Below are 26,276 nucleotides of genomic sequence, written 5' to 3'. Positions count from 1 at the left end.
ATTAATTGTTGATAATTGATGTTTTTTTCAAACTTATGCTTGTAATATTGCTTGAAGATGATTGCGTCAATCCAATCAGTCTAGGGGACTGGGAAGAGACGTAATCGGTTCCGACAACATGAAATACAAAGTTAATTTACGCTCGTCCGAACATACCGCAGACCTCAGGTGATTCACATTTCTAGTGCCAAAAGATCCTGACTTCTGCGGTAGTAGACAAAGGTTTAAGGTTCAAAGAACTTTCCGTGAGCGTCTACACGAATTGAACGCATTTATTGAACTCTATAAGAAGAAAATCAGTCGATTTATTAGATTACCAGGATTCAAATCATGCAAAATAGTTGGTGGAAAAGCAATTGACCGGGCGGAATGATGCTTTTGAAAAAGAGGCGGTGATTTTTCGTCACACCACCACACTGTCCCGGGGCACGCAACACAACTGCGCAGTGAAAAAACCACAGCCACTTTTTCAAAAGCACCATCCCGCCCGGTCAATTGCTTTTCCACCAACTATTTTGCATAATTTGAATCCTGAGATTCTAATAAATCGACTGATTTTCTTCTTTTAGAGTTCAATGAATGCTTTACAAGGATAAATCGGCGGCAAAGCTGTACACAATTTTTCCTACGCATACTACCAAGCGTTCAATTCTTAAGGTCTGGGTCAATTGGTATAGTCATTTGGCATAAGGTCATTTAGCATAGCGGACATTTGGCATAACGGTTATTTAGCATAATGGTCCTTTGGCATAAATTTGAAAATTGATCACACTTAAGGTCATTTGGCATAATGGTCATTTGGCATAATGGTCATTTGGCATAATGGTCATTTGGCATAATGGTCATTTGGCATAATGGTCATTTGGCATAATTTTGAGAATTGATCACACTGAAGGTCATTTGGCATAATGGATATTTGGCATAACGTACATTTGACATAATTTTGAGAATTGATCACACTGAAGGACATTTGGCATAACGGACATTTGGCATAATGTCGCTGCGCCAAACCTGCCTCGGCATGAACAGACCATTCACTCCCTCTTTTGCGCTTGGCCTTTGTCGCTCCAGTTAACCAATCACTAGTTAGCCGTGCCCATCGTCTGTTGCTCGGTTCGCCAGATTACCTGTAGCCTACTGGCAATCTGGATGGTAGCAGCCGAGACTGCGTTCCACTTCTCCACCGATTGACACATCCGCTGAATAAGGGTATCAGGGGTTGTGTCCCAGCCACAGACGTCAAGCATTGCTCTTCTTTCGACGTCGAACCGATGACATACGAACAGTATATGTTCGGCAGTTTCGTCTACACCTGGGCAGTCCGGGCAGACTGGGACCTCCGCGTGCCCGAACCTGTGGAGGTACTGTCGGAAACAGCCATGGCCTGACAGGAATTGTGTCAGGTGGAAGTGAACTTCCCCATGGGGTCTTCCCACCCAGCTCGATATACTAGGTATCAGCCGGTGGGTCCACCTACCTTTCGAGGAGTTGTCCCACTCACGCTGCCATCTGGCGACCGAGGTCACCCTGGTGCGCTCGCGGGCTCCCCTATTTCCACGTAGCTCAAAGCACTCCTCATCTTCCCGAATGACCAGCCCGACTGGCATCATGCTCGCTATCACGCAGGATGCATCGTGTGATACCGTGCGGTAGGCAGATATCACTCTGGGGCACATCACGCGGTAGGTGCTCTCCAGTTTTTGTAGGTAACTGGTTACCCTCAGTGCTCTCTATCATGACGGGCCGCCGTACCTGAGGATAGATACGGCAACGCCTGCCAGTAACCTACGTCTACTGGCGCACACCTTTGAGCTGTTGGACATCATTCTCGATAGAGCCGCAACAGCAGTCGACGCTCTCTTGCATGTATAGTCGACATGGCTGCCGAAGGTCAGCTTGTCGTCTATAATGACTCCGAGAGACTTCAGACTTCGCTGTGAAGTGATCGCGACTTCTCCCACATGGATAACTGAATGTTGTGCCGACTTGCGGTTGTTGACGATAACTACCTCCGTCTTATGATGGCCTCTCGCGCTCATCCATTCCTCCACCGTGCTGATCGGGTGTTCTGCGGTTAGTTCTACCTCAGGAATTGACTCCCCGTAGACCTCCAAGGTTACGTCGTCAGCAAAGCCGACGATCTTGACCCCAGGAGGGAACTTCAGTTTCAGAACCCCGTCATACATGAGGTTCCATAGCACCGGGCCTAGGATCGAGCCCAGCGGGACTCCGGCGGTAATCGGAACCCTTTTCTGACCGGCATCGGTCTCGTATAGCAGTACGCGGTTTTGGAAGTAACTTTCCAAGATCCGGTACAGACCCACCGGTAGGCTAAGCCGGTGTAACGAGAGCGCGATGGCATCCCAGCTTGCGCTGTTGAGTGCGTTCTTCACGTCAAGTTGTTGCGTGTGCGACTGTCGAGGGGGAAACGAAAACCTCGATCAGCCCCGGAAAGCTCGTAAAAGGCCACACAAAACTGAAGAAACTAAAATCCACAACATAAATTTTCATCGACACAAACTTTATTCTCCTTCCATTGCCCTGCTTTATCTGCTTTTTATTTTACTCATTACTCCTTCTGTTCTCTCTTCTCCTCTATCTACTTATTCTACCTATTCTCTTTTCTTCTTACTCACGCTTGCTGTGGGTGCACCCCTACCATGTCCGCCACGCCGTTTTTTCCCGGAGATGCATACTGCCGTTCACACCAATGGGCCGTGCCGTCATGCTCCCGCGGATAACTCATCCTCCGTGCTGGTGTGACGTATAGTCGTCGTCGAAGACTCAGAGTCGATCGATTCGTTCTGTACTGCCGTCTTTCCTCGTAGGTTGCTGACCGAACCCGCTTGCTGTCCGTACGCTCTGATTCAGACCTGAAAATAAAGGCCCTGAGGCAACATGGGAATTAGCCTCCATTTGGTCCTTCAACTTGTTGCCACCTACTTCCTTTGGAAGGCCTTTTCCGTGCGGTGCGTTCGCGCAACCTTTTGCACTTGTTGCCGACGATCTGTGTGAATCGTTTTTATGCCTGTCGATTACAAGTCGCATATTAGTTTAGTCTCGAGCGGACTGTCACTAGCTTACCGCTTGAGCAAATAGTTGATCGCTAATCCTCAGTCCTTATCAGTTTATCGGTCCTTGTTCGCCAATCTCCACCGGTTGCGTCGCCGGCGAACCGTCGTTTTGAGGTTAACTCCCCCACGTGGCAATGTCGTACTGTTCGAGCGGCTTTCTGACTTCGATGGCCCGTCACCAGTATTTCGCCAACGCTTACCGAGTCGCGCGCAATCGTTCGTTGTTGGCCTGATCTGTCCCCTTCACTGGACACGACAGCGAACCACTCCGGGTTGTCTTCCGGCCGTTTAAACTTTCCGCACTAACCTCTTTCCGAAAAAGTGCCTCTTCCGCGGTCTGCTTTTTCTGACTGACACCGTTGCTACTTCCTCACGTCAAACGAGATTTTCTTCGACGACGGGTGGTATGCGTGTGTATTGCGGTGACAGTTGCTACTGTCTGATTGATGCAGGGTTGCTTTGTTGTTGACGTGCGTGGCGACATCTGCCTCTCATTTCACAATCATTTCATTTGTTTCTGTACTGTATCTTAGGGCTTATATTTTATTACGTTACTAAACAAAATAAACGTAACACAACTCTACCGTAGCGGAAGAATTTTTCATAAATCGGTGATCGAACGATTTATGAAAAATTCACAAAATCTTAACTCATCCCTTAGGATGATGGTCAGAGACAAATCGGTCAACTAAGCTCTTGAGCATACCTCAAGTTATTCATCCTTATTCATCACCTCAATATATCTTTATCTGCAAGCCTTAGTTGCTTGCCAAATCAAATCATGACTGTCGCCTACACTGCATTATCTTAAACCTAATCCCATAGTTACATAATCACGCCAGGTTCCTCTGGCAGAATCTTCGACCTCTCAAATTGTCTCTGACCAAAGTCCTTGTCCACCTTTCTCAAAACCGATCTAACTACGGCAAAACATACAAATCGGATTCTAGTCTATTGTATTGGCTAAAATAGACTTAATCTCACATGAAACAATAAGGTGCTATGTTTACAAGGACAAAATTGGTTTGTTTTGGTTTGTGCTTATTACTGAGAAAAGAAGCATTTCTGCGACTAAATCGCCATGAGCCCGAAAATAGGGTTTTACCGCGCCCTGGTTCGCGTTGCTTTGGGTTGAAGATTTCATGACGATCCCCAGATCATTAACCCTTGGCCACGCATTCTATCTTACTGGAAACACTGAGGGGGTTTGTGTACATCAATCCAGTCGTAGATGTGTTTGTAGTGCCGATATCGTGTTTTGATTTTTGGTAGCTGATGCAACTCATAGCTCTATGATGTGCGTAGTCTTATCCCATTCTGTTTCCGCTCTCTTCTCTATCAGTACCACACCTGTGCCTGATAGTGACCGTAAGCATCGACTCCGCGCCGAACCGATTTGCAGTCGTCGATCCCCGGGTCTCCGCTCCTCCTATCCAGAAAACTATATGCTGTACTGCTGAGTTCCCTGCAACCCGCTTACAGTCTGCAGGGTACGATTTCTCCCGATTCGTGAACGGAACGCCTGCTAAGGCTTCTGCTTCCCCGAAATGCGTTTTCTCCCGATTCGCTAACGGCGCGCCTGTGGTTGGCAGGTTTCTGTCCTTGTTGCTGGAAGTCCTGTCCCGTCCCTCACGTCTCGACAGCTCCTTGCTGCGACTGCGAGTTGTCATGGGCCTTCCAAGACAGCTCCTCGAATCCAACTGACGCTGGCTGGTGTGCCATGGTGGGGAGGTAGTTTGAAAAAAGTTATTGCTCGCCACACCATGACAGGGCACGATTTATCCCGATCGGCTAACGGTGTTTTTGAGGCACAATGCTCGTGGTTAGCAGGGTGAACCTGCCGACATAGCTGGACTTTGTTCGTTTCAGTCGGCTTTGATATCCTTTGCGTGATACCTGCCTTTCTTCCCACTCAAAATGTCTTCTAACACGTACAGGTTCGTTCCAAGGATGTCCTTGACGATTGCCGGAACGAATTTCGGCTCTAGTTTGCTGCTGATCTGTTCCGCTTTCGATGAGAGTACAAATGATCGCCTCCATACCAGATCTCCGACTTTGAATACTACAGATCTCGCGCGGAGGTTGTATCGCTGCTTTGCTCGTTGGTGGCTGTTCTTGATGCGTTCAGTTATCAGCTTCTGAATTCGGCGAATGGTCGATAGCCTCATTTCCTGCGCTACCTTAGGATCCTCCGGAGTGTTCAGTTCTTGCTGCGTGTAGAGGTCTGTATGCAACAGTAGGTTCCGTCCAAAATTCGCTTCGTGTGGACTTACGCCCGTTGCTTCGTGCCTTGCTGCGTTTATTGCCGCCGTGATTGCCGGTAACTTCTCATCCCACTCTCGATGATCGCCGTCCAGCAGCGCTCGGATGCAAGTAACTACGACTCGGTTGACGCGTTCGGTGTTATTGACCTGCGGACAATAGAATGCTGTTTTCATATGGCCGATCTTGTGTCTCGCAAGCCAGGATTTGAAAACCATAGATTGAAACTGCTTTCCATTGTCGGATAATATTAGCCGTGGGCGTGAGAACTTAAGGCATACCTCTTCTTCTAAAAACGCTACCATTTTCTGCGAATCTGCTTGCCGCATTGGCTTGACGATCACGTACTTGCTGATCCAGTCTACTACTACCAATAACACCGTGTTTCCTCGCTTGGAACGTGTGAGTGGGCCGACAAAGTCAACCGATATCATCTCCCATGGAATTTTCGCCGGCTTGAGATTCCCCATTTGCGGCATCATTCTCGTTGCCGGTGCTTTGCATGCTTTGCAGGTTGCACAGTTCCTTACGTAGGCGTTTATCTCCTGCTGCATCTGCGGCCAGTAGTAGTGGGCTTGTAGTTTGTGCCATGTTTTGTAGAGACCTAAATGCGCAGCTGCTGGCTCGTCGTGGAATCTGCGGATTAGTTGCAACCGTTCTTCTTTTGGAACGACCAGTTTCCACTTGTGATGGACAGCACCAACCTCATCCTTGCAACGGCAGTTCTTGAACAGCGTGTTGTTCGCAATGCGAAAGTCTGGAAATTGATCACCTCCGTTCATTACGTTCTTCATCAGCTTTCTGTACCACGGATCCTGCACTTGATCAGCCTCGAACACTGCTTCCGAAACCGTTCTGGAGAGCGCATCTGGAACAACGTTGATGGAACCTTTTCTGTACCGGATCTCAAAATCGAAAGCATTTAGCCGCAATAGCCATCGGCTCATCAGGGCCGTTGGGTGCTTCATCGACTTCAAATAGCTGAGGGCTGCATGGTCGCAGTGAACGATGAATTTGATTCCTTCCACGTAGCCCCTAAACTTCTCGATCGCTCGAATGACTGCGAGACACTCCCGCTCGGTGACCGAGTACTTTCGCTCAGACGATGACAACTTCTGCGAGAAGTAGCTGATCGGATGTTCTTCACCGTTTATCTCCTGCGTTAATACTGCTCCGATCGCCGTATCGCTGGCATCGCATGCAATGGCAAACGGTTTGCTGTAGTCCGGCATGGCTAATACCGGGGCCGAAACTAGAGCTGCTTTTAACTTAAGGAAAGCTTCTTCAGCTGCGGGTATCCAGCGGAACTTTGTCTTCCCCGATGTCAGGTTCGTGAGTGGAGCTGCTAGCTGTGAGAATCCCGCGATAAACCGTCGGTACCAGTTGCAAACACCTAGGAAACGCTGTACTTCTTTCCGTGTAGTCGGAGCTGGAAACTGTACGATGGCCTGGATTTTTTCGTCATCTACTCGCCAACCTTGTTCATCGATTACGTAGCCGAGGTATTTCATGCTGTTCCTGCAAAACATCGACTTCTCCGATGAAATCGTGAGATTTGCCTGTTGCAGCCTGCGGGCCACTTCTTCGAGCAGGGCTATGTGCTCTTCGAAAGTTTCCGAGCAGATAATTATGTCGTCTAGGTAATGGAATACCAGTGGTTCCAGATCGGCGAAGAGGTGCGTCATGAGACGCGCCAAGGCCTGGCTGGCTGTGCACAATCCGAAAGGCACCACCTTGAACTGAAAGTGGCCTCTAGACGGAACGGTGAAAGCCGTCAGCGGCCTCGATTCGAGCTGAAGTGGCAATTGCCAGAAGGCGTCTTTCAGGTCAATCGATGAAATGTATTTGCTGCTTCGGAGATTGTTGGTGATCGCTGCAATCTGTGGGATTGGGTAGCCTTCGTTCATCATGATAGAATTGAGGTGACGGGCATCCAAGCAGACACGATACTGTCCTGTCTTCTTTTTGACGGCGACCAACGGGTTGTTCCATGGCGAAAACTGAGCCTCCTCGATGACATCTAGTGCAATCATTCGATCGATCTCCCTATTCACTTCTTGTAGAACATACGGTGACATGGGATAGTGCCGTTGCTTGCGGGGTGGTGCGTTTCCAACCTCAATGCGATGCTCGTATAATTTCGTCCTACCTAGTTTTCCTTCTTGTGCTTTCGGAAATTTTCGAATAGCTTGCTCCAACCGCTTCTTCTGTTCCGATGTAAGCTGCTTCATCTCTTGATCGTCATTTATTTTCTGTTTCTCTTTACTCTCCGCCTCAATTGCGCAACACACTGCCTTTACGCCAAACTTGTCCCAGAAATTCATTCCCAAAATGATACAGTCCGGGATTGATGGTGCCAACAACACGGGTAGAACCTCGTTGCGGTTGTTGTACACGATGGGAAGATACACAAAATTTGAGATTCTATGCTTTGTACCGTCTGCCGTTTTTATTCCGCCACTGACAGCTCCTTTCTGTAGACCGTATTTCTCTGCCAGTTCGACTCTCCCTCCTCCTAACAGAGAACAGTTTGCTCCGCTGTCAAGTAAAGCGATTAACTCTTTCCCTAACACTGATATGACGGCATGCGGACGGTTGTCGCTTCCGGGATTAATAATGATAGAATTGAGGTCTTTGAATTCAGGAATGTCGAAGGGTTGTCCAAAAGTGCGCGAAGAACTGCTCCCCTCTATAGCTGGTTCTCCGCTGGGTAGTTTGACGTGTCTGTGCGACATGTGAAACAACTGCGAAGCGAATACCCCTTTCGTCCGCAACGGTAACAGAAAAGAATTGCCTGTGGTTTGGGACAGTCCATAAACCGATGACCCTCTTCGTCACAGTTCCAGCACACGATTGATGATCGTTGGTTGTTCAGTTGCCTCTCTTCATATTGGATTTCTTTCTGCCTTTCTGGCGCTTGCTGCGACCGGTTACTTCGTTGGTTGTTACCGTTCGATTCTTCCATCGCGGTTTGAGTCCACCGCCTTGGTTGCCAGCCTTGTACTCTCGATTGAACTATCTGCTGCTGCGATTGACGCGGTTGACTGTGCATTACCTGCGACTGTTGATGCTGAACGAATGATTGATCTGCTTCTCTGCTATGCTGCTGCTCCATGCCGAGTCGGTTGAACCTATTTGCGAACCTATGCTGCGGCTCCTTATGCATTGTGAAGTTTGGCCGCACTGTTTTACTCTCCAGGTTCATTTTCAACGCGTTAACTTGCTCGACGAGTTCGTCGATGCTGTGCTGCCATTTGTCCTCAACATCTTCTTCTCCTGCTTCACTCTCGGGAAAACCTTCAACCTCCACCGAATGAACTCTGTTGACCCGGTATGGTTGCTGTTGTTGTGGTACCGGCATCGGTCTGTTTGTTGTTACAGGGGTAGCGAAGCTCGGTTCAAGTAACGCACTGTGGGGAATCGGAATCCTGCGTTGTCTGTTGTGAAGCATTCTCGTCTCATCATATCCAGTACATACTTCGACCATTTCTTCTAATGTTCGTGGCCTTGCTGCCGTTACGATAGCAGCATAGTTTTCGTTCATATTCTTTTTCACTACGAAAAACTTTTCGTCGTCCGGGATTGGAGGTTCCACGAAGCGAAAGAGCGCTGCAATGTCACGATAGTATTTCGCAAACGTCTCATCTTTCCCTTGGTATCTGAAGCTGGCTTCCAGACGAAGGATCTGTGAATAACCACTTGGCAGAAACTCTCTTCGAATTTCACGCTTGAAGTCGTTCCATGTATGCAGCAGGCGCTGTGAAGTTGCTCGTGCGTACCAATCGATTGCGTCTTCTTGAAGTAAATGCTTGATGGAGCTCAGAAGCATTGCATCGCTCATACCTTCCGACCTAGCAAAGGTTTCTACGCGGTCCAGGAAAACGTTGAGTGATGTCGTATCCTTCTCGCCTCGAAATTTGAATGGCCAATTGTGTACGGCCTTCTGCATCCTACGTTCCTCTCCCCGTTCTGGCGTTGGTCTTTCTCGACGGATTAGACGCTCCAACTCGTTTCGCATCCTGCAGAATTCTTCTCGATTCCGTTCCTCTCTGTCCTGTACCTCCCTTATCCTCTCCTCCAACCAGCGAGCTTCTGATACTGCCTCCTCCCTTGCGGGATGATATCCCCTTTCATCTCTACTTGAAATATAGGGTGGTGGTAGTGAATTATTCCACCCGTCTGAATCTGTGTGTTTTCTGTAATTCTCATCACGTACATTAAACGAACTGGTAAGCAGCGACCCCCTTCCCGGTCCTCGTGGAATGTAGGGAGGTGGTGGTGAGTTGCTACCTCGTCCTGTGTCTGCTTGCCTTCTATCATCGTCGTCGCGTGCTTCAAACGAACTGAGGGGCCGCCATCCTCTGCCTTGTCCATCCGAGAAGGACGCCATAAGAGGTTGTGGTACTGGAGTTGGTGTGGTTTCTTGACTTTGGTTACCATCCAGCGGGATCGTGCTGTCTTCTTTCCCTCCAACTGCTTCATCTACTTTGCTGATGGTCCGTCTGATTGCACCAGTCGGTCTTGATTGATTCACTGTATTTTCATCCTGCACATCATTCACTACACTCGACTTTTTAATTTTTCGCAACAACACCTCAACATGCATGGTGAGCAATGCGTGCGTGTCCCGCAGTTCACCCGTGCACCGAATTAATCTTAATCGATCACGGTAATGGTTAAGACGTGTTATGATTTGGTTCAAAGCTGCACTATCGGCTGTGTGAATGGCCGATTCAGTGCTAAGGTGCAGTTGTTGAACCTGAGATTCACACAGTTCAATGTTGGACTGTGGACTCATTACATGGTCTGAACTAGTGGGTTTAAAATCTCTCAAGGATTCTTCTTGAATAACCGCCTTGAGACGAATCACCTTCCCTCTATGTGTGGTGGGACCTAAGTTGACGACGTGACGTAGAGCCAACTCATAGGTCACTTCTTCGTCTGTTAATAATGTGTAATCCATTTCGTATAAATATGCGTAAGGGTTAAAATAAAATTATCGTAGGCCAGATAATAATATGCACAAAACCAAAATCTTAAACCAAAAAATATTTCGCTAAACGGTAGTATACTTTTGTGGATTTTCAGTTGGGCGCCAATGTTGCGTGTGCGACTGTCGAGGGGGAAACGAAAACCTCGATCAGCCCCGGAAAGCTCGTAAAAGGCCACACAAAACTGAAGAAACTAAAATCCACAACATAAATTTTCATCGACACAAACTTTATTCTCCTTCCATTGCCCTGCTTTATCTGCTTTTTATTTTACTCATTACTCCTTCTGTTCTCTCTTCTCCTCTATCTACTTATTCTACCTATTCTCTTTTCTTCTTACTCACGCTTGCTGTGGGTGCACCCCTACCATGTCCGCCACGCCGTTTTTTCCCGGAGATGCATACTGCCGTTCACACCAATGGGCCGTGCCGTCATGCTCCCGCGGATAACTCATCCTCCGTGCTGGTGTGACGTATAGTCGTCGTCGAAGACTCAGAGTCGATCGATTCGTTCTGTACTGCCGTCTTTCCTCGTAGGTTGCTGACCGAACCCGCTTGCTGTCCGTACGCTCTGATTCAGACCTGAAAATAAAGGCCCTGAGGCAACATGGGAATTAGCCTCCATTTGGTCCTTCAACTTGTTGCCACCTACTTCCTTTGGAAGGCCTTTTCCGTGCGGTGCGTTCGCGCAACCTTTTGCACTTGTTGCCGACGATCTGTGTGAATCGTTTTTATGCCTGTCGATTACAAGTCGCATATTAGTTTAGTCTCGAGCGGACTGTCACTAGCTTACCGCTTGAGCAAATAGTTGATCGCTAATCCTCAGTCCTTATCAGTTTATCGGTCCTTGTTCGCCAATCTCCACCGGTTGCGTCGCCGGCGAACCGTCGTTTTGAGGTTAACTCCCCCACGTGGCAATGTCGTACTGTTCGAGCGGCTTTCTGACTTCGATGGCCCGTCACCAGTATTTCGCCAACGCTTACCGAGTCGCGCGCAATCGTTCGTTGTTGGCCTGATCTGTCCCCTTCACTGGACACGACAGCGAACCACTCCGGGTTGTCTTCCGGCCGTTTAAACTTTCCGCACTAACCTCTTTCCGAAAAAGTGCCTCTTCCGCGGTCTGCTTTTTCTGACTGACACCGTTGCTACTTCCTCACGTCAAACGAGATTTTCTTCGACGACGGGTGGTATGCGTGTGTATTGCGGTGACAGTTGCTACTGTCTGATTGATGCAGGGTTGCTTTGTTGTTGACGTGCGTGGCGACATCTGCCTCTCATTTCACAATCATTTCATTTGTTTCTGTACTGTATCTTAGGGCTTATATTTTATTACGTTACTAAACAAAATAAACGTAACAAAGTGTCGCTAACGCACAGTATCGAATACCTCGCCTTTTCCGTTGGATCGTTATCTCGGCAGTATTTATCACTGAGTTGAGAGCGTGCACTGTGGACTTACCCTTCCGAAAGCCAAACTGGTTGCTTGACAGACCGTCCGTACCTTCCGCATACGGGGTTAGCCTGTTGAGGATGATCCTCTCAAGCAGTTTGCCAGTCGTGTCAATCAGACAGATTGGTCTGTACGCCGATGGGTCGCCTGGCGGCTTCCCGGGCTTCGGCAACAGCACCAATTTCTGCCTTTTCCATCTATCGGGGAAACGGCACTCGTCAAGGCATCTCTGCATAGCTAGCCTGAACATGTTCGGGTTCGCTATGATCGCTGCCTTGAGAGCGTTGTTTGGAACTCCATCCGGCCCTGGAGCTTTGTTCATTGCTAGGGATTTAGCCACTGCGAGTAGTTCTTCATTCGTCCCTGGAGCCACCATTTCGGCCCTGCCCGCACTGTCTCGTAGTGCAGGTGGCCAGGGGCTTGTGGCTCGAGACGGGAAGAGTACTTCGATAATCGTTGCCAACCGGTTCGGAGACCGTTCTGGGGGTGAGGAGCCCCCTTTGGTCTTGGCCATCACAATCCTGCAGGCGTCACCCTACGGATTCGCGTTGGCACTCTCACACAGGTTGTCGAAACACGCTCTCTTGCTGCTTTTAATGGCCTTGTTAAGTGCCAATTTCGCAGCTCGAAACACTTCACGGCGGTTCTCTCTTGCATCCTCGGTGCGAGCTCTTTGCATCCTACGTCTAGTTCTGAGGCAGGCTGACCGTAGAGCTGCAATCTCGGCACTCCACCAGTATACCGGGCATCTGCCGTTTCTTGGCAGTGTTTTTCTCGGCGTCGCCCGCGCGTGATAGAACAGCTACCAGCGCATGATAGAACAGCTACCAGCGCATCCCCGCTTAGACTGTCGGTGTTGGCCTCCAGTCCCAGGGCTGCGTGAAAGCTTCGCTGTCGAAGTGATTGGACTTTCACCCGCGTACCTGACAGGGATCTCCCGCCCTCGGATGCTGCACACCATAGTTGATCGTAAAGCGGATTGCTAAATGATCGCTATGGGTGTAGCCTTCGTCTACCCTCCATTCCATGCCTGGAGCCAGACTCGGGCTGGAAAATGTTACGTCAATCCACGCCTCCACTCCGCTTCTACGGAATGTATTAGCGGAGTCATTATTAGCTAGCACAGTATCGAGTTTCGCAAGCGCCTCCATTAGCGCTTGACCCCTGCTATTTGTACAGCGGCTGCCCCACTCCACTGCCCAAGCGTTAAAGTCTCCCGCTATGACTACCGGTTTCCGGCCCACTAGGTCCGACGAGAGCCTGTCGATCATCTGGTTGAACTGTTCTATTGGCCACCTTGGTGGGGCGTAGCAGCTGCAATAGAACACACCATTGACCTTGGCAATCGCCACACCCTCGGCGGAGGAGTGTATTACCTCTTGAACCGGGAACCGTCCCGTTGTACAGATTGCCACCATTCCAGACCCGTCCGACACCCAATTGCCGTTGCCGACAGGGATGTTGTACGGGTCTGATAGGTGGACGACATCTGTCCTCGACTCCGAGACCGACTGCCACAGCAGCTGTTGGGCTGCTGCACAATGGTTAAGATTTAGCTGTGTGACGTTCACGGCTTCTTCTTATTTGCCTCATCGAAGGGACACGAAGGTCCGACCATAGCATGTTTATGGGCTTGCTTCTTAGCGGTGCAGATAAGGCACTTGTACGCCTTAGTGCAACCCCGCTCCTTATGCCCCTCCTCGCCGCAGCGACGACATAATTTGCTCCTGTCTGTGTTCTTGCACTCGTAGGCTTTGTGGCCGGACTCAAGGCACCGATAGCACCTATCCACTGAAGGCGGCTGGGGTATGCTAATAGGGCATACCGACCAGCCGATCTTCAGCTTCCCTTTCTCGGTTACCTTTTTGGCATCCGCCTTCAGTAGCCTGAGGTAGGCTACTTGGGTGCCAGAGGGTCCATCTCTAAAACGCACAGAGGCCCGCTCGATTGTGACGTCGCATTGTTCCTTAACGGCTGCGACGACATCTTCTGCGGTCGTGAACTCGTTCAGATGCTTGCACTGGAGAGTCATTTCCGCCCCTAGCGACCTGACTTGGGCGCCTTCACCAAGGACCTCTTGGGCCAAGGCCTTGTATACCGCACTAGATTGTGCGCCTCGCTTCAGCACCAGAAGCATTTCTCCCGTGTTGGTGCGTCTCACGCTACGCACATCTTGCCCAAGGGCCGAAAGGCTTTCGGCCGCCTTCATCGACTTTAGGACATCGGCGTATTTGTCCTTGTCGGTTTTTAACCACAAGGCCTCGCCTCTGTTCTTGGCCTTCTTCGCGGGCCGCGGTACCTCCGGTGTCGGTGCCGGCTTCTTCTTGGTGACCAGCGTCCAGGCGTTAGCGCCCCCCTGCCCCGGTCGGGCCGGGTTGCTGGTTGCTGGTCACTCTCGCCCTCGCTTACCTCGACCAGACGGCGTTTGGCCTTAACGGTTGCACGCCGTGTGGTGTCGGTTTTTGCACCCTCTCCTGGCGACTTCCTAGGGCGCTTCGCGTTTGACGACGTCTTACGATTGCCCTTGCCCTTGCCTTTTCCCTTCGAGGGGAACTCGGCCGCCGCTTCGAGCGACGTGGCTGCTCCATAGAAGGTGAAGGCCACTGTCTGAGTGCCTGTATCGACCTTCCCGCTTCCCTCCCTCTTGGAGGCCACTGTCTGGGTTTATCTGTCGGACTTCTCCCGACATTCCACACTCTTGGCATAAGCCTGCTGTTTCTGTCTTGCGACACGAACAGTTTTTCGGAGTTCCAGGAGACTCTGTTTTAACTCCTTGCTTATGTATTGCTTTGCGCTAGTGTACTCGATTATTGAATCGAGCTGCTCCACCACTTTGCGCATCGCCGATAATGTCCCGTCCAGTGCGTTGGTAGGGCTATTTCCTACCACTACTGGGGGGTCACTGGTGCTATTAGATGCAGCACTCGTCGCTCCACTACTCTCCCCACGGGGTGGAGACCTCGCCAAACCACCTCTAGCGAAGGGGTTTGGCACCTCCGTTTGTTTACTATTTTTGTTTTTGTTCTCCATATCAGATCCCACGAGTAGCGCGAGAATAAATGTCCGCCACGCCAGAGCTCCGCATTAGCGTTGTATAGGACGCTTACTGTGGGGGTTGCCCAGAAATGTCTGTGTGTGTATGTATGTGTGTATGTATGTATGTATGTGTGTATGTATGTATGTGTGTATGTATGTATGTATGCATGTGTGTATGTGTGTGTATGTGACCAAAAATGTCACTCATTTTTCTCAGAGATGGCTGAACCGATTTTGACAAACTTAGTCTCAAATGAAAGGTGCAACGTTCCCATAGGCTGCTATTGAATTTCTAATGGATCCGACTTCCGGTTCCGGAAGTACAGGGTGATGAGTACGAACACGCAGAAAATGTCGATTTTAATAAATTCTGCAATGAATGTATAAAGGTGAAAATTTTTCCAAAATATGACCACAACTAATTCGATTTGTAGTATTAAGTCACTAACATCCATTCAAAGTCTATTTGGCCACATTGGCCACCATCATCGGTTCCGGAAGCCCCGGCGGAAGTATCTAAATTCAGAATAACAGTTACATCGGTTTCTCGGAGATGGCTAGACCGATTCGACTAAACTTGGCCTCAAATGAAAGGTATTGCGTCCCCGTAAATGGCTATTTAATTTCATCCCGATCCGACTTCCGGTTCCGGAGTTACAGGTTGTGGCGTGCGATCACATAGCAAATTGTGATTCAAACCGATACTCCGATGAAAGCAAAAAAGGTAAAAATTTCGCTAAAATGTCTCAAACAACTTAAATTTGCTGTTCTAGGTCACCGACGGCCAACCAAACTTTCGTTGACTACATTGACCACCATAGACGGTTCCGGAAGTGCCCGGGAAAAGCGGCCATCTTTCAAAATTTACGAACTCACATCAGTTTCCCGGAAATTGTTGGGCCGATTTTCACAAACTTAGTCTCAAATTATAGCTATAATATCCCCATAGATGTCTATAAAATTTCGTACGGATCGCTTATATGGGTCCGGAAATATAGACTAAATCGTCCGGTCACATATGAAATTCCCATATAAGCCGGAACTCAATTTTTTTTTCAAACGGGGGACCCCCATGAAATTTCAGAAATCGAATTCGTATTTTCGATGCCAAACATCATTGAAATGCATGAAACGTCGAGATTTTATGTTATCTCGAAAATTTTTTTCGACTTTTTGGGACTTTGCCGATTTTGCACCTTTTTTAGTTCAATATTACAGTGGCTGTTTTTTCTTTTTCAAAATTTTAGAACTCGAATAATGATTTATTTTCCTGTATATAGTTGTCATGTGATGTATAATAATAAAATGTAATATATGCATTTAAAAGCTTTTAATGAATATAAACAACGCACACATTCTCGTGATTCATGATTGAGAAAGGCACAATTGCACCGCTAGGTGGATTAAAATAGGTTTTTTGGATTTGCAGCGGTGTCTTTTGATGACTCCTTCTCGATAACAAACATTTACTCAATTTGTTGAGCTGAGTCGTTTGGTTCACAAAAGACTAAGTCCAGGCCACTGAAAAAATCCTCAAAGTTTGAGGGTTTCTGTGCGTGTCTTTTAAAATAAACGTTAAAAAATGACTTTAAATGAGTTTGTTCACCAATAGTACTAACATTGAACTTGAACCAAAATTAATTAGATTATTCCCCATTACCAATTAATAAAAAACGCTTACGACTAATGTGGCTACGCCACATCGCTTCAACTCACGTGCTGTCCGACATCGCTGTCGCTCCGTCGAATTAATATCCCCTATATTTCAGTAATACGGGCAAACGAGTGGATCACAGGTTGGCTTGCGAGGGGCCGCCGCTTCCTTGGTCTCGGTTATGCGGCATATTGTTTCTAAAGTTGTTACGTTATTGGCCCAATAAGCATACAAGTCAGCTAGATTCAGTCAGAGTTCCGAGATTCGAGAAAAAATGTACTTCAAAAATCAGATAAGAAATTACTTTTCTGCTTATCAAAATGCTCTATTATGAACTTAAGGTACTATTTGGTTCATAGAGATTAATATCTTGGATGCTTAACAGAAATTTGAATTGATTCCAGTGTACCAAAAAAGTTTTGGATTTGTCCGGTTATTCCAACCCAGGGACAACTTGACAGATAGTGCTTGTTTCATATATGTACCACCGATTTGATGGTGGCGCTAGTATGCCTTTTCTGTACGACTACCACGAACAACGACACGAAAAAGTTTCAAGAGAAAAGCGTGTTTCGTTACGTGTGTTATGAACGCCGTCAATGCGGCTAGAACAACATTTAGAAAAAGTGTATTCCAAAATGTGGATAAAGAAAACTATTATTAGAGAATAAATTTATCCCTATTATTAGAGAATAAATTTATCCCTTTAAACCGTCAGCAAAGTTACATAAATCTTATTATAAATTTAGCTGGAAGTCGTTGTTTTTAGCAACCGGCTCTCTTCCTTCCTAAAATGCTTTGGTTTTCTTGTTGTGTGAAGTTTGTAATCGGTAAATCATTGGTGCTATAAATGAAATATAAATGAAAAACATTTTGGCCAATGAAAGTAAATCACCAAGCTTAACAATTCGTGAACCTGCGACATCTTGTTTGAAGTTCATTAAGAACGTCAAGAATTCTAGTATTTTGATCGGGAGAATAAACACTATATGTAGGATTTTTGCTTTGAATAAAATTTGTGTGCTTTTATCAGAATTCTGGCAGCAAACCAGTAGTGCTCGGTTTCAGCAAGAATGCTGTCAGGCATGTACAATTTTGTTCGACTTCGGCCAGAGCTTTGTTCGACTTTTGCAATAATTCTGTCCGGAAGATGTTGTGATGGTTTTGGTATGGATCCCTTCAGAATTATTCTGGCATTTTCCTCAGCTCTACCGGAGGATTTCATGCCTTAGGAGATGTTGATTAGTTTCGGAAGATATTCGGAAATCCGAATATAAGTGGCAGGGGAGATGACCCAATAGTGGATGAACTATGCCAACACCTCAGCAATTTTAAAAGTAAACTAACTCAAATTTACTTATATATGCTATGTGTTTGCATTTATTTGAAAGATTTTTCAATTCTACATCTAAAAAAAATCCATAAATGTAAGTTAAACCTTTACTTTTAGCAAAATGTTTAAAAAAGGAAACGCTGTGTAAGACCCAATAGTTGTGATAGTGTTCCTATAGTTGGAAGTCTATGTTCCTATAGTTGTGATATTTGTTTTCGCTCATTCACATGGGTTATTTCGTACCATTTTAACGAATATAATGATTCGAACATTAAACATTATCGAATTCCAATAGTATAATACCATTAACCCTTTCATGCCCAACTTTTTTCTAGTGCATGCAGGGTTTCAAAACCAGTTTTCCTTAAAAACCGTGGGGTCAAGAAACACGAAAAGGATTTTTTCATAAAGATAGGTGCTTCCCTCGCAGTGTTAGAAGCTGCTCAATTTTTATCTTCCAATGCTCAATACAATTCTCCTAGAATATTTACAATAGTCCAATTGCGTGGAAAATGTAGCCAAAAACAATCTAAATTGATAAATTTTATAAATTTGCAATAATATTGCAACATAACGAAGATATATGAAAAATTCATTTTTCGTCGTCAACGTAAACTGTTCCTGGCAGCACTGCTCCATCGGAATCCAATCAGACTAATTGCAATAACTTCAGTTCTATATCTGGTCCTTGAAACTATTAATACTCAAATGAAAGGCAATAGTCACATTAATAACCCTTACTAGTTTTTGTGAGTAAATTTTGCCTTAATCAAAAGTTATAGCTGTTTGAAAACGTTGTTGTCCACAAACAACATGGGCATGAATGGGTTAACAATCATTGATGTATTTTCAGTTTTTTTGTTTTTAGAGTAATGTGTTCGACAGGATACCCGGGTATCTTTTCATATTTCAATCCATAAAATTCCAGCGTTCTTCTCCAAGCTGGGGATTGGTATTTAGTGACATCTTAGAACATCCCCAATCTTAGCGTTTTGGGGAATAAAATTGATGATGTGGAAAACAGGGGCCTGAGCAAGGGCTTCTAGATTTTTTTACCCCGTAACAGGCCGACAAGGACACCCGGGTACCCAAAAATTGAAATACTCATAACTGCGGCATTTTCTAACCCATTTTGACCCTATTAACTGTTTTGGATTCAGAAACCTATCTACTTTTAGACTCTGTGAAAATGAACCGGATGAATTCATCTGGTTATCGGGATTTCGGATGTTTCGGAGGAATGATCTGGTATTGGAATACCATTTGTAAATTTCAATGGGATCCTGGCAATATGGGTATCAAAATTCATTATTTGACGCCGAAACGGACATTCCTGAACAGGTTTTCGTGGGGCCGTGAGTTGCCGTTTGGATGTCAAAGTATCATATGGTCCCGTAACGATAAATAACAGATTTCTGAAACAATTGTAACAAATTTGATTTTTGTTTTTTAAAGGTTAAAGGTGTTTTTGTGTTGTTGGTTAAAAATCATAAAGAGTAAAAATAGTAAATAAGGATAATTACGAATAATCAATTTAACAACTGGCTGCTTGTGTACTTATTTCTATTTTTTCATTGAACGTAATTTTCGTAATGTATTGTCACTTTGAAGTTGTCAACCTCGTTACAACGACCCCAACCTATTGAATGGAAAAAAGATGTTACAAATTCCCGAAATATGTATGCAGAGAATAGAAAAAAAACCAAACTCTCATGTCAGTGGTAGCTGGACTGAGAGAGCAGGCGATTAAAAAGTGAACCAGAATAAAAATATGTGAACAGCAGTGGAAACAAAAATGAAAACATCTATCCATACCAGTTTGGGATGACCGGAAATGGTAGTACAACTAATGCAACAGGTAACACAACTATACCAACATTGCAGGCTGATTTGACCCAATAGTCGTGCTATACGTTTTTATGAGAACAAATAGCCAAAGCTATTTGTTTCATACTGGAAACTGCAGTTTAACTTATTTTTATGCATATGTATAAATATTCATGTTGTGTTTTGATTTTACTTAGCTTTGCAGTTATAAAAATAAAGCTATTACTATTACAACTATACCGACATGGCAGACCGTATTGGCCCAATAGTTGTAATACACGTTTTATGCGAAAAAATAGCCAAAACTATACTTTTTGATATTGAAAAGTACAGTTTAACTTAGTATTAGAATGCATATGTAAAAATATGCATGGTGGGTTATGTTTTCACTTAGTTATGGACTTAGAAAAACAACTGGCTCTACTATTACAACTATACCGACATGTTAGGTTACCCTGGCCCAATAGTTGTAATACACTTTTTTCTGCGAAAGAATAGTCAAAACAACTTTTGATATTGGAAAGCACGGTTTAACTTCTTAGTAAAAAGTATATGTAAAAATATACACAATCGGTTTAGTTTTCACTTAGTTATACGCATAGAAAAAAACTAGTCCTGCTAGCGAAATGGTTAGCGCGCTACGTCGTTATGTAGTCCGCAAAGAAAAAGCATTTTATGCAGATATTTGATACTATTACAGCACAAATTCTTGTAGTATTCTAAGTAATATTAGAAATATCAAATTTATAAACTGATGTTTTTCCCTTATATTTATTTAATTGATCAAAAACAACCAATTTTCACCACTATCACAACTATACCTGCTATCGCAACTATTGGGTCAGCTGCCCTAGTGGCTTGATTTTGAAAGTCATCTTCTTGTATTTCCGAAAATCGATTTATTTTCTTTTGGATTTTTCAAATTTCAAATGGAATCTATGGTTCTGTTTAAGTAAGGGGGAATGAGTACAGTTTCTAATGTGAAGTGTGAAATAAATTTGATGATATAAATGCTTAAATTGTTTGTTTTTTAAATATGGAAAATAGTAAATGGGATGCACCTTTTTCAAATTTTGCTCCATTCGAGCCGCCATGACATCACCAAATCACCACAAAATTTGCCTATGAATTCAATATATGGGAGCTGTCAAGTTGTTCCCGGGCTGGGTTATTCTTCTTCAATTTTCTTACCTGTTCAACCTTGTGTTCAACTCAAGGAGTAGGGACATAGTACAACAACTGCTCACACTAATGTCGTTTTCGCTTGAAGCAGAAACTAACTCAGTTTCGGACCTAACTGCTGTCAAACCGTTTGTTTGAAGCCAGTTTCCAACCTAGGTTATGCGCCACTGAACTGAAAACCGGGTTGGGTTCCAACCTGAAATATATTTCAGGTTCGCTCACACCACTGCTGTTTGGCGAGAACCCAACTCAGTTTCATTAAAAACGTTCGTTTGAAGCAACTAACCTGGGTTAGTTTCTAGGTTCTCAATCGAAAACGACATAAGATTCTACATGGTGGGTAGACCAGCCCCCTGTCAAGGACGACGTCTCTATACAGCCAGCATCACTGCTATGAAAGGCAAAACATTGATTTTGAACCGAATGATTAGAAGCTGTATTTAGTTACAAAATGTCGATTTTCTGAATGATATGATATTAAATCATCCCACAAGATGCAAAACGTCGTGTGGAATGCTTGAATATCGAGCATACACGCTCATTCAAAACTACTCAAAATTTGATTTCCACTACTCAATTTCAAAAACCGGGGCAAACTGTCAAAAAATGAGTATCGATTTGAGTAGAATTGACTAAACTCTGGAGTAACCATGAAATTATCAACTATTTGAGTGAAAAAAAAAACTTACTGGTGCACGAAGTGGAACAGCCCGCACACAAAAAATTGAAAATAGTTTCAAATGTTGATTCAACAGCAAAAGAATCAACGAGGAGACATTCGGAAAACTAAAAGGTAAGTTTTCGCTAGTGTGGTTTCTTTTTTAAAATAACATACTTTATTATTTTGCATATCCAGTAGCACGAGATCCTATTTACAGGGAAAAGAAGAAAGGACCTCGGAATAAATTTATAAGCATCGTATTAATAACTAGAGATACAGGTAAGTGGAATTTTAAATACCGATTAATGCGTTTGTTAGTATTATTAAAAATACAGATCGGTTAAATTTCAAATTTTGTCTTTGCGTAAAAAGTACTCAAAAATGACATTTTGTACCCTAACTCAAAACTGAGTAAGTGAGGAAAACTCAATTTTTGACCATGTGTACTTGTTATGGAATTGAGTGGCTGGTCACTCACTTTTGAGTTATTTTTAATGAGCGTGTAGTGCCGAACATAATTCTTTGTTTGGGGCTTTATAGCTATAACGCCCCATATATGTCGGTCGCTGTCAAACTCCATATGATGGTATAGGATTGCCAGGAGGCTGGGGTAGACGAATAATCGCGTGAAACATCAGATTTTGAGAGCCACGCTTCGTATCGAGCTCCTGTTCTCTCAGATAGCTTGCAACCCGGCATCATCATGCCTCGACTGCAGAATGCACTCGGTTCACCCGGGAGATAAACTGTCGAGTGAGCAGGATGTCTTCAACGGAACACCTTAGAATATGTAACTTTATGAGGCGTGCATGCCACGAGGATCTTCCTGAAAACATGCTACAATGTAGGCAGCAACTGCAAACGCAATTTTCCAGTAGGGGTGACCGGGGCTGGTTGGCCGAAGGGGCAAGTGTCTTTTATGAAAAGGCGATTATGCACAGTAGCGACATCTATAGTGATTTTGGTGGGGTATTAGATCACCCATGTACCGGCGTAATTTCAGGTGTTTTGGTGGTGTCGTTTGTACAGGAGCACGCTTATTCTTTTTCCGGCGCTGGTGACTAAATTTGTTTTTGTAAAGTAATATGTGTAACGCGAATCAATTTACATCCGATTTCCAAAACTTGGTACGGCTGGAAATGGTATTCAAAACCCATGGAAATGGTATAACGGTTACCAGTGTAACCTCATATTTGTTTGCGTAAATCGTGATTATTTTCGAAAATATGTATTGGGGTAGGTTGACCGAGTTTTGTGCGGGGCTGGTTGGCCGAGTTCTAAATTTGGCGTAGAGCGTGGAACCGCACCATGCCATCATCTTGGGATGAACACAAAATGGCTGGTGCAGATTGGTTTTCATCGTTCTTGAAGAGAAACAATACGTTGTCGATACGCACTCCAGAGGCTACCAGTTTGTCCCGAGCAACGAGCTTCAATCCGACAAATGTGAATTTTTTTTTTGATAATCTGAAAGTAGTCCTTGGTCGTCATAAGATTGAACCAGCTGAAATTTGGAACGTTGACCAAATTGGCGTTAGAACCACAGACTAACAGACATAACACTCAAAAACAAAGCTTCGCCCGCTGTAACGGTCATTTTAAATATATTTGTAGTTGGGACTGTGGCCACATTTGAAATTATGGCGCCACTGACATATGAACAAGCATATGGGAGATAGACCACTAGTGAAAAATTGTTCTCAAACCTGAGGGGTAACCCACCAGTAAATGAGTGATTGGGACTGTGAATAAAAGGTGGAGCTAGTGTTCTGGGAAAATTGTCGGATCGATGTTTTTTGAGGGAATTCCCTCATAGTGTTATGTCTGTTAGTCTGTGTTAGAACTGTCCAAAAGCGAAATCGTATCGTCACTCGTCGGAAAAAAAAAACAAATTGGCAGAGTTAGGTTAGCTGAAAGAGGGACTTTGGTGACATTAATAGCAGCTGTATCGGCTTCAGGTAAAGCCACTCCTCCGTTTTTCGTCTTTGCAAGAGTCCACTTCAAAGATCACTTTATCCGTGATGGTTCAAGCGGCAGTGCAGGAGCAGCACACCCAAGTGGCTGGATAACAGAAAATGTTTTCGATGATTTTGCTAAACATTTCATTCACTATGTCAGACCGAGCACATCAAGACCAGTTTTATTAGTGCTCGACAACCATGATTCCCATATGTCGATTGAGGCACTAAATTTATTCAAATGTTGTAGTTCAACTCAGGTAAAACAGTGACCATCTACGATATTCCGGGAATCGTAGCCAGTGCATTTCCACTCGCATGCACACCGAACAATATTCGAGCTGGTTTCAAAGCCTCGGGCGAGTGCCCCTTCAACCCTGAAATTTTTCCTCCTGAGGAGTTTCTGGCAGAATTTGTCAGAGATCGACCCAACGCCGAACAAAACTCGTCCATTCTATTGCCATAGAATCTGCTCTAGATGTAAGGCTCCGCAAAGACGTCAGATCTCTCCCCAAGGCGAGTGCACGATCTAATTCTTAGAAGCAACAAGGTCGTAAACGCCTATCGAGTCAAATTTTGACCAATTCCGCAACAATTGGAGTAGGAGAAAAATGAAATCAAACGTAAGCGTACGCTGGCGGAGAAAAAAAAAGTAGAAAAGCTAGTAAAACTAAAGCAGCCGAAGTCAAAAAAGGTTAAAAAGACTAAAAAGTGAAGAAAGGATTTTTTTTTACCTATATACGAAAAATGATGTTTTTTAAATTATTAAAGGTTTTCCACTGATGCATTTGACGTGTTTCACTTATTTTACCAAACTCAGCCAACCTAACCCAGCCTTGTGGTTGGTTGTCCGATTTTTATTATTGCATTTGTGTACTAATAACTTTTTCTTTGATTATTTTTCATGAATGAAAAAAATACGTGTGCTCAAAGGTTGTATCATCAAGACAGCGCAAACTGTTTTATCAAAAAGTCTAACCAGAATGAGTGCACAAATTCCGAAAGCAAAACTCGGCCAACCAGCCCCGGTCTCCCCTACCCCTCGGCACAAATTACATTGGATAGATGTATAGTGATAAAGAGCAACATACGAGAAGAATCAGCCAAGGAGCCTAATGCTTGCAGCGGATACACTTTGGAGACTCAGAGCAAGCAAAAAAAAAATGCTTCAGAATCTGTTAGCGGAGATCACAACCGACATGTGGATTTTTAGGAAGATCAACAGAGCAGCTCCTTGGCACCGGTTATAATAAACAATCGAGATAGGTTCGTGTTATAGAGGTTTGGTTTCCAGATGGAGGGAGCATGTTCATTTGTTATCAAACGAGCAAGACAACATGCATGTAAGTTGGGTAAAACCCTTATAAAAAGATGAATTAATTTATTGTTTTATAGTGCAGCTACACTTTAGGATCTATCTTGAATTGAAATTCATATTTCATCAACTAACAAGATGGTACTTTGCTCAAAAATACCTATACTCTATTTACCTTTTCTTCAAATATTGATCACACTAACAGTAGTTAGACTAAGTTGTAGCAAATTGAGAAAAGTTCTTGAATTACGACTGATTTTTTGTGGACATGAAGCCATACCTGTTTTTGGTAGTTTCGATCGCTATCAGTACACTAGATATCACTTGTTAGGTGTCGAAATATATCTTTCTTGAGAAAGCATTACCACATCAGTTGATGGACCATTTCTAACATTTTTGTTTCGCTAGGGCTGAGCTCTGCCTACTTTCACAGGTTATTATAGGAAGCAGTAGAGCCAGTCAAGAAACGTCAAAATTGCACATTCTGCCCACCAAGGAGCGCTACATCGCAGACGATCATCCGGAGATACTATAATGCTGTTACTTGTTAACACTAGCATATGCTGTAGTACAATAATACTTAAAAAATCGGTACTACTTACCTCTGGAAAACCACCGGAACATTTGCGGAACTGTTTACGTTTTGGACTGAGGTCTACACAATTAAAGCAGCACTGTTTTCTACACTGATATCACCACAAAGCTGCTTGCTACCTTCCGGAAGTTTAATTCTGTCACTATCTTTCGTGCAGGGTGTTTTCACCACGAGAAACCGGAACGGTTCCGATGTTTTTATACGTAACAACGAGTTTCCACACGCACTGCCGTAACACTTGCTTCGTTTTCGTTTAAATTTATTCCAGAGTGTTCCCGTGATGGCTCACACTCGCTGTGGCAAATGACGGTCTTGCTTCATTCCAAGCAGAAAACTTCCACTTTACAAACTACTTTTTATCCCACCGAAACGGATGCTAATGCGAAAATTCTACGCTCAATTTCAAGTTCGCGACTGGCGCTACGCATACGGGCATTTTTCGATCATTTTCGAACGAGAAAAGTTAGCGAAAATTTCATTAGAAAATTCAGAAGACTTTTTTCTTCGTTCTGCAAATGCAGAGAACGACAGACGATTACGATGGGCGAGATCGTGGTCGTCGTCGTCGTTGCTCGTGTCGTAGTGTGCAAATGAATGAGGCAGCAGCGGCCAGATCAATATGGCGCTAAGCTCGCCTTCATGCCTGCATGCACGAAAAGGATGAAAAATGAGCAGTGACAGAAGTGAATGCGCAGGTGAAGCACGAACGTCACAAGAGTGCGAGGGGTGTAAAAACGGTAAAAACCGCAAAAACGCACCACGCTTAAAATCTAGAGCACTCTAGTTAGAGTGTGGCCAAGAGGTCATGACGTATCCAAACGAACATGGAATTTGACGTATACACAAGAGAAATACGTCAAATTTCATGTTCGTTTGAATACGTCATGGTCTCTTGGCCACACTCTAACTAGAGTGCTCTATTAAAATCTATTACCTACT

At 44.8% G+C, this 26,276-nt stretch overlaps 1 protein-coding gene across 4 annotated transcripts in view; it reads right to left on the bottom strand.

Moving 5' to 3' along the window:
- Positions 1-25,916, bottom strand: part of LOC131693715 (cyclin-dependent kinase 12) — a 72,954-nt gene extending 47,038 nt beyond the window's left edge. For all 4 annotated transcript variants that reach the window (XM_058981793.1, XM_058981794.1, XM_058981795.1 and 1 more), the window contains exon 1: positions 25,345-25,916. The gene's annotated coding sequence lies outside the window, so the exon portion shown is untranslated. The remainder of the gene's footprint in view (positions 1-25,344) is intronic.
- Positions 25,917-26,276: the final 360 nt, after the last annotated feature.

This window comes from Topomyia yanbarensis, chromosome 3 (genome assembly GCF_030247195.1).
Source record: "Topomyia yanbarensis strain Yona2022 chromosome 3, ASM3024719v1, whole genome shotgun sequence".
Classification (NCBI taxonomy): Eukaryota; Metazoa; Arthropoda; class Insecta; order Diptera; family Culicidae; genus Topomyia; species Topomyia yanbarensis.
Note: the sequence above shows the minus strand (reverse complement) of the source record. Positions and strands in the feature narration are given on the sequence as shown.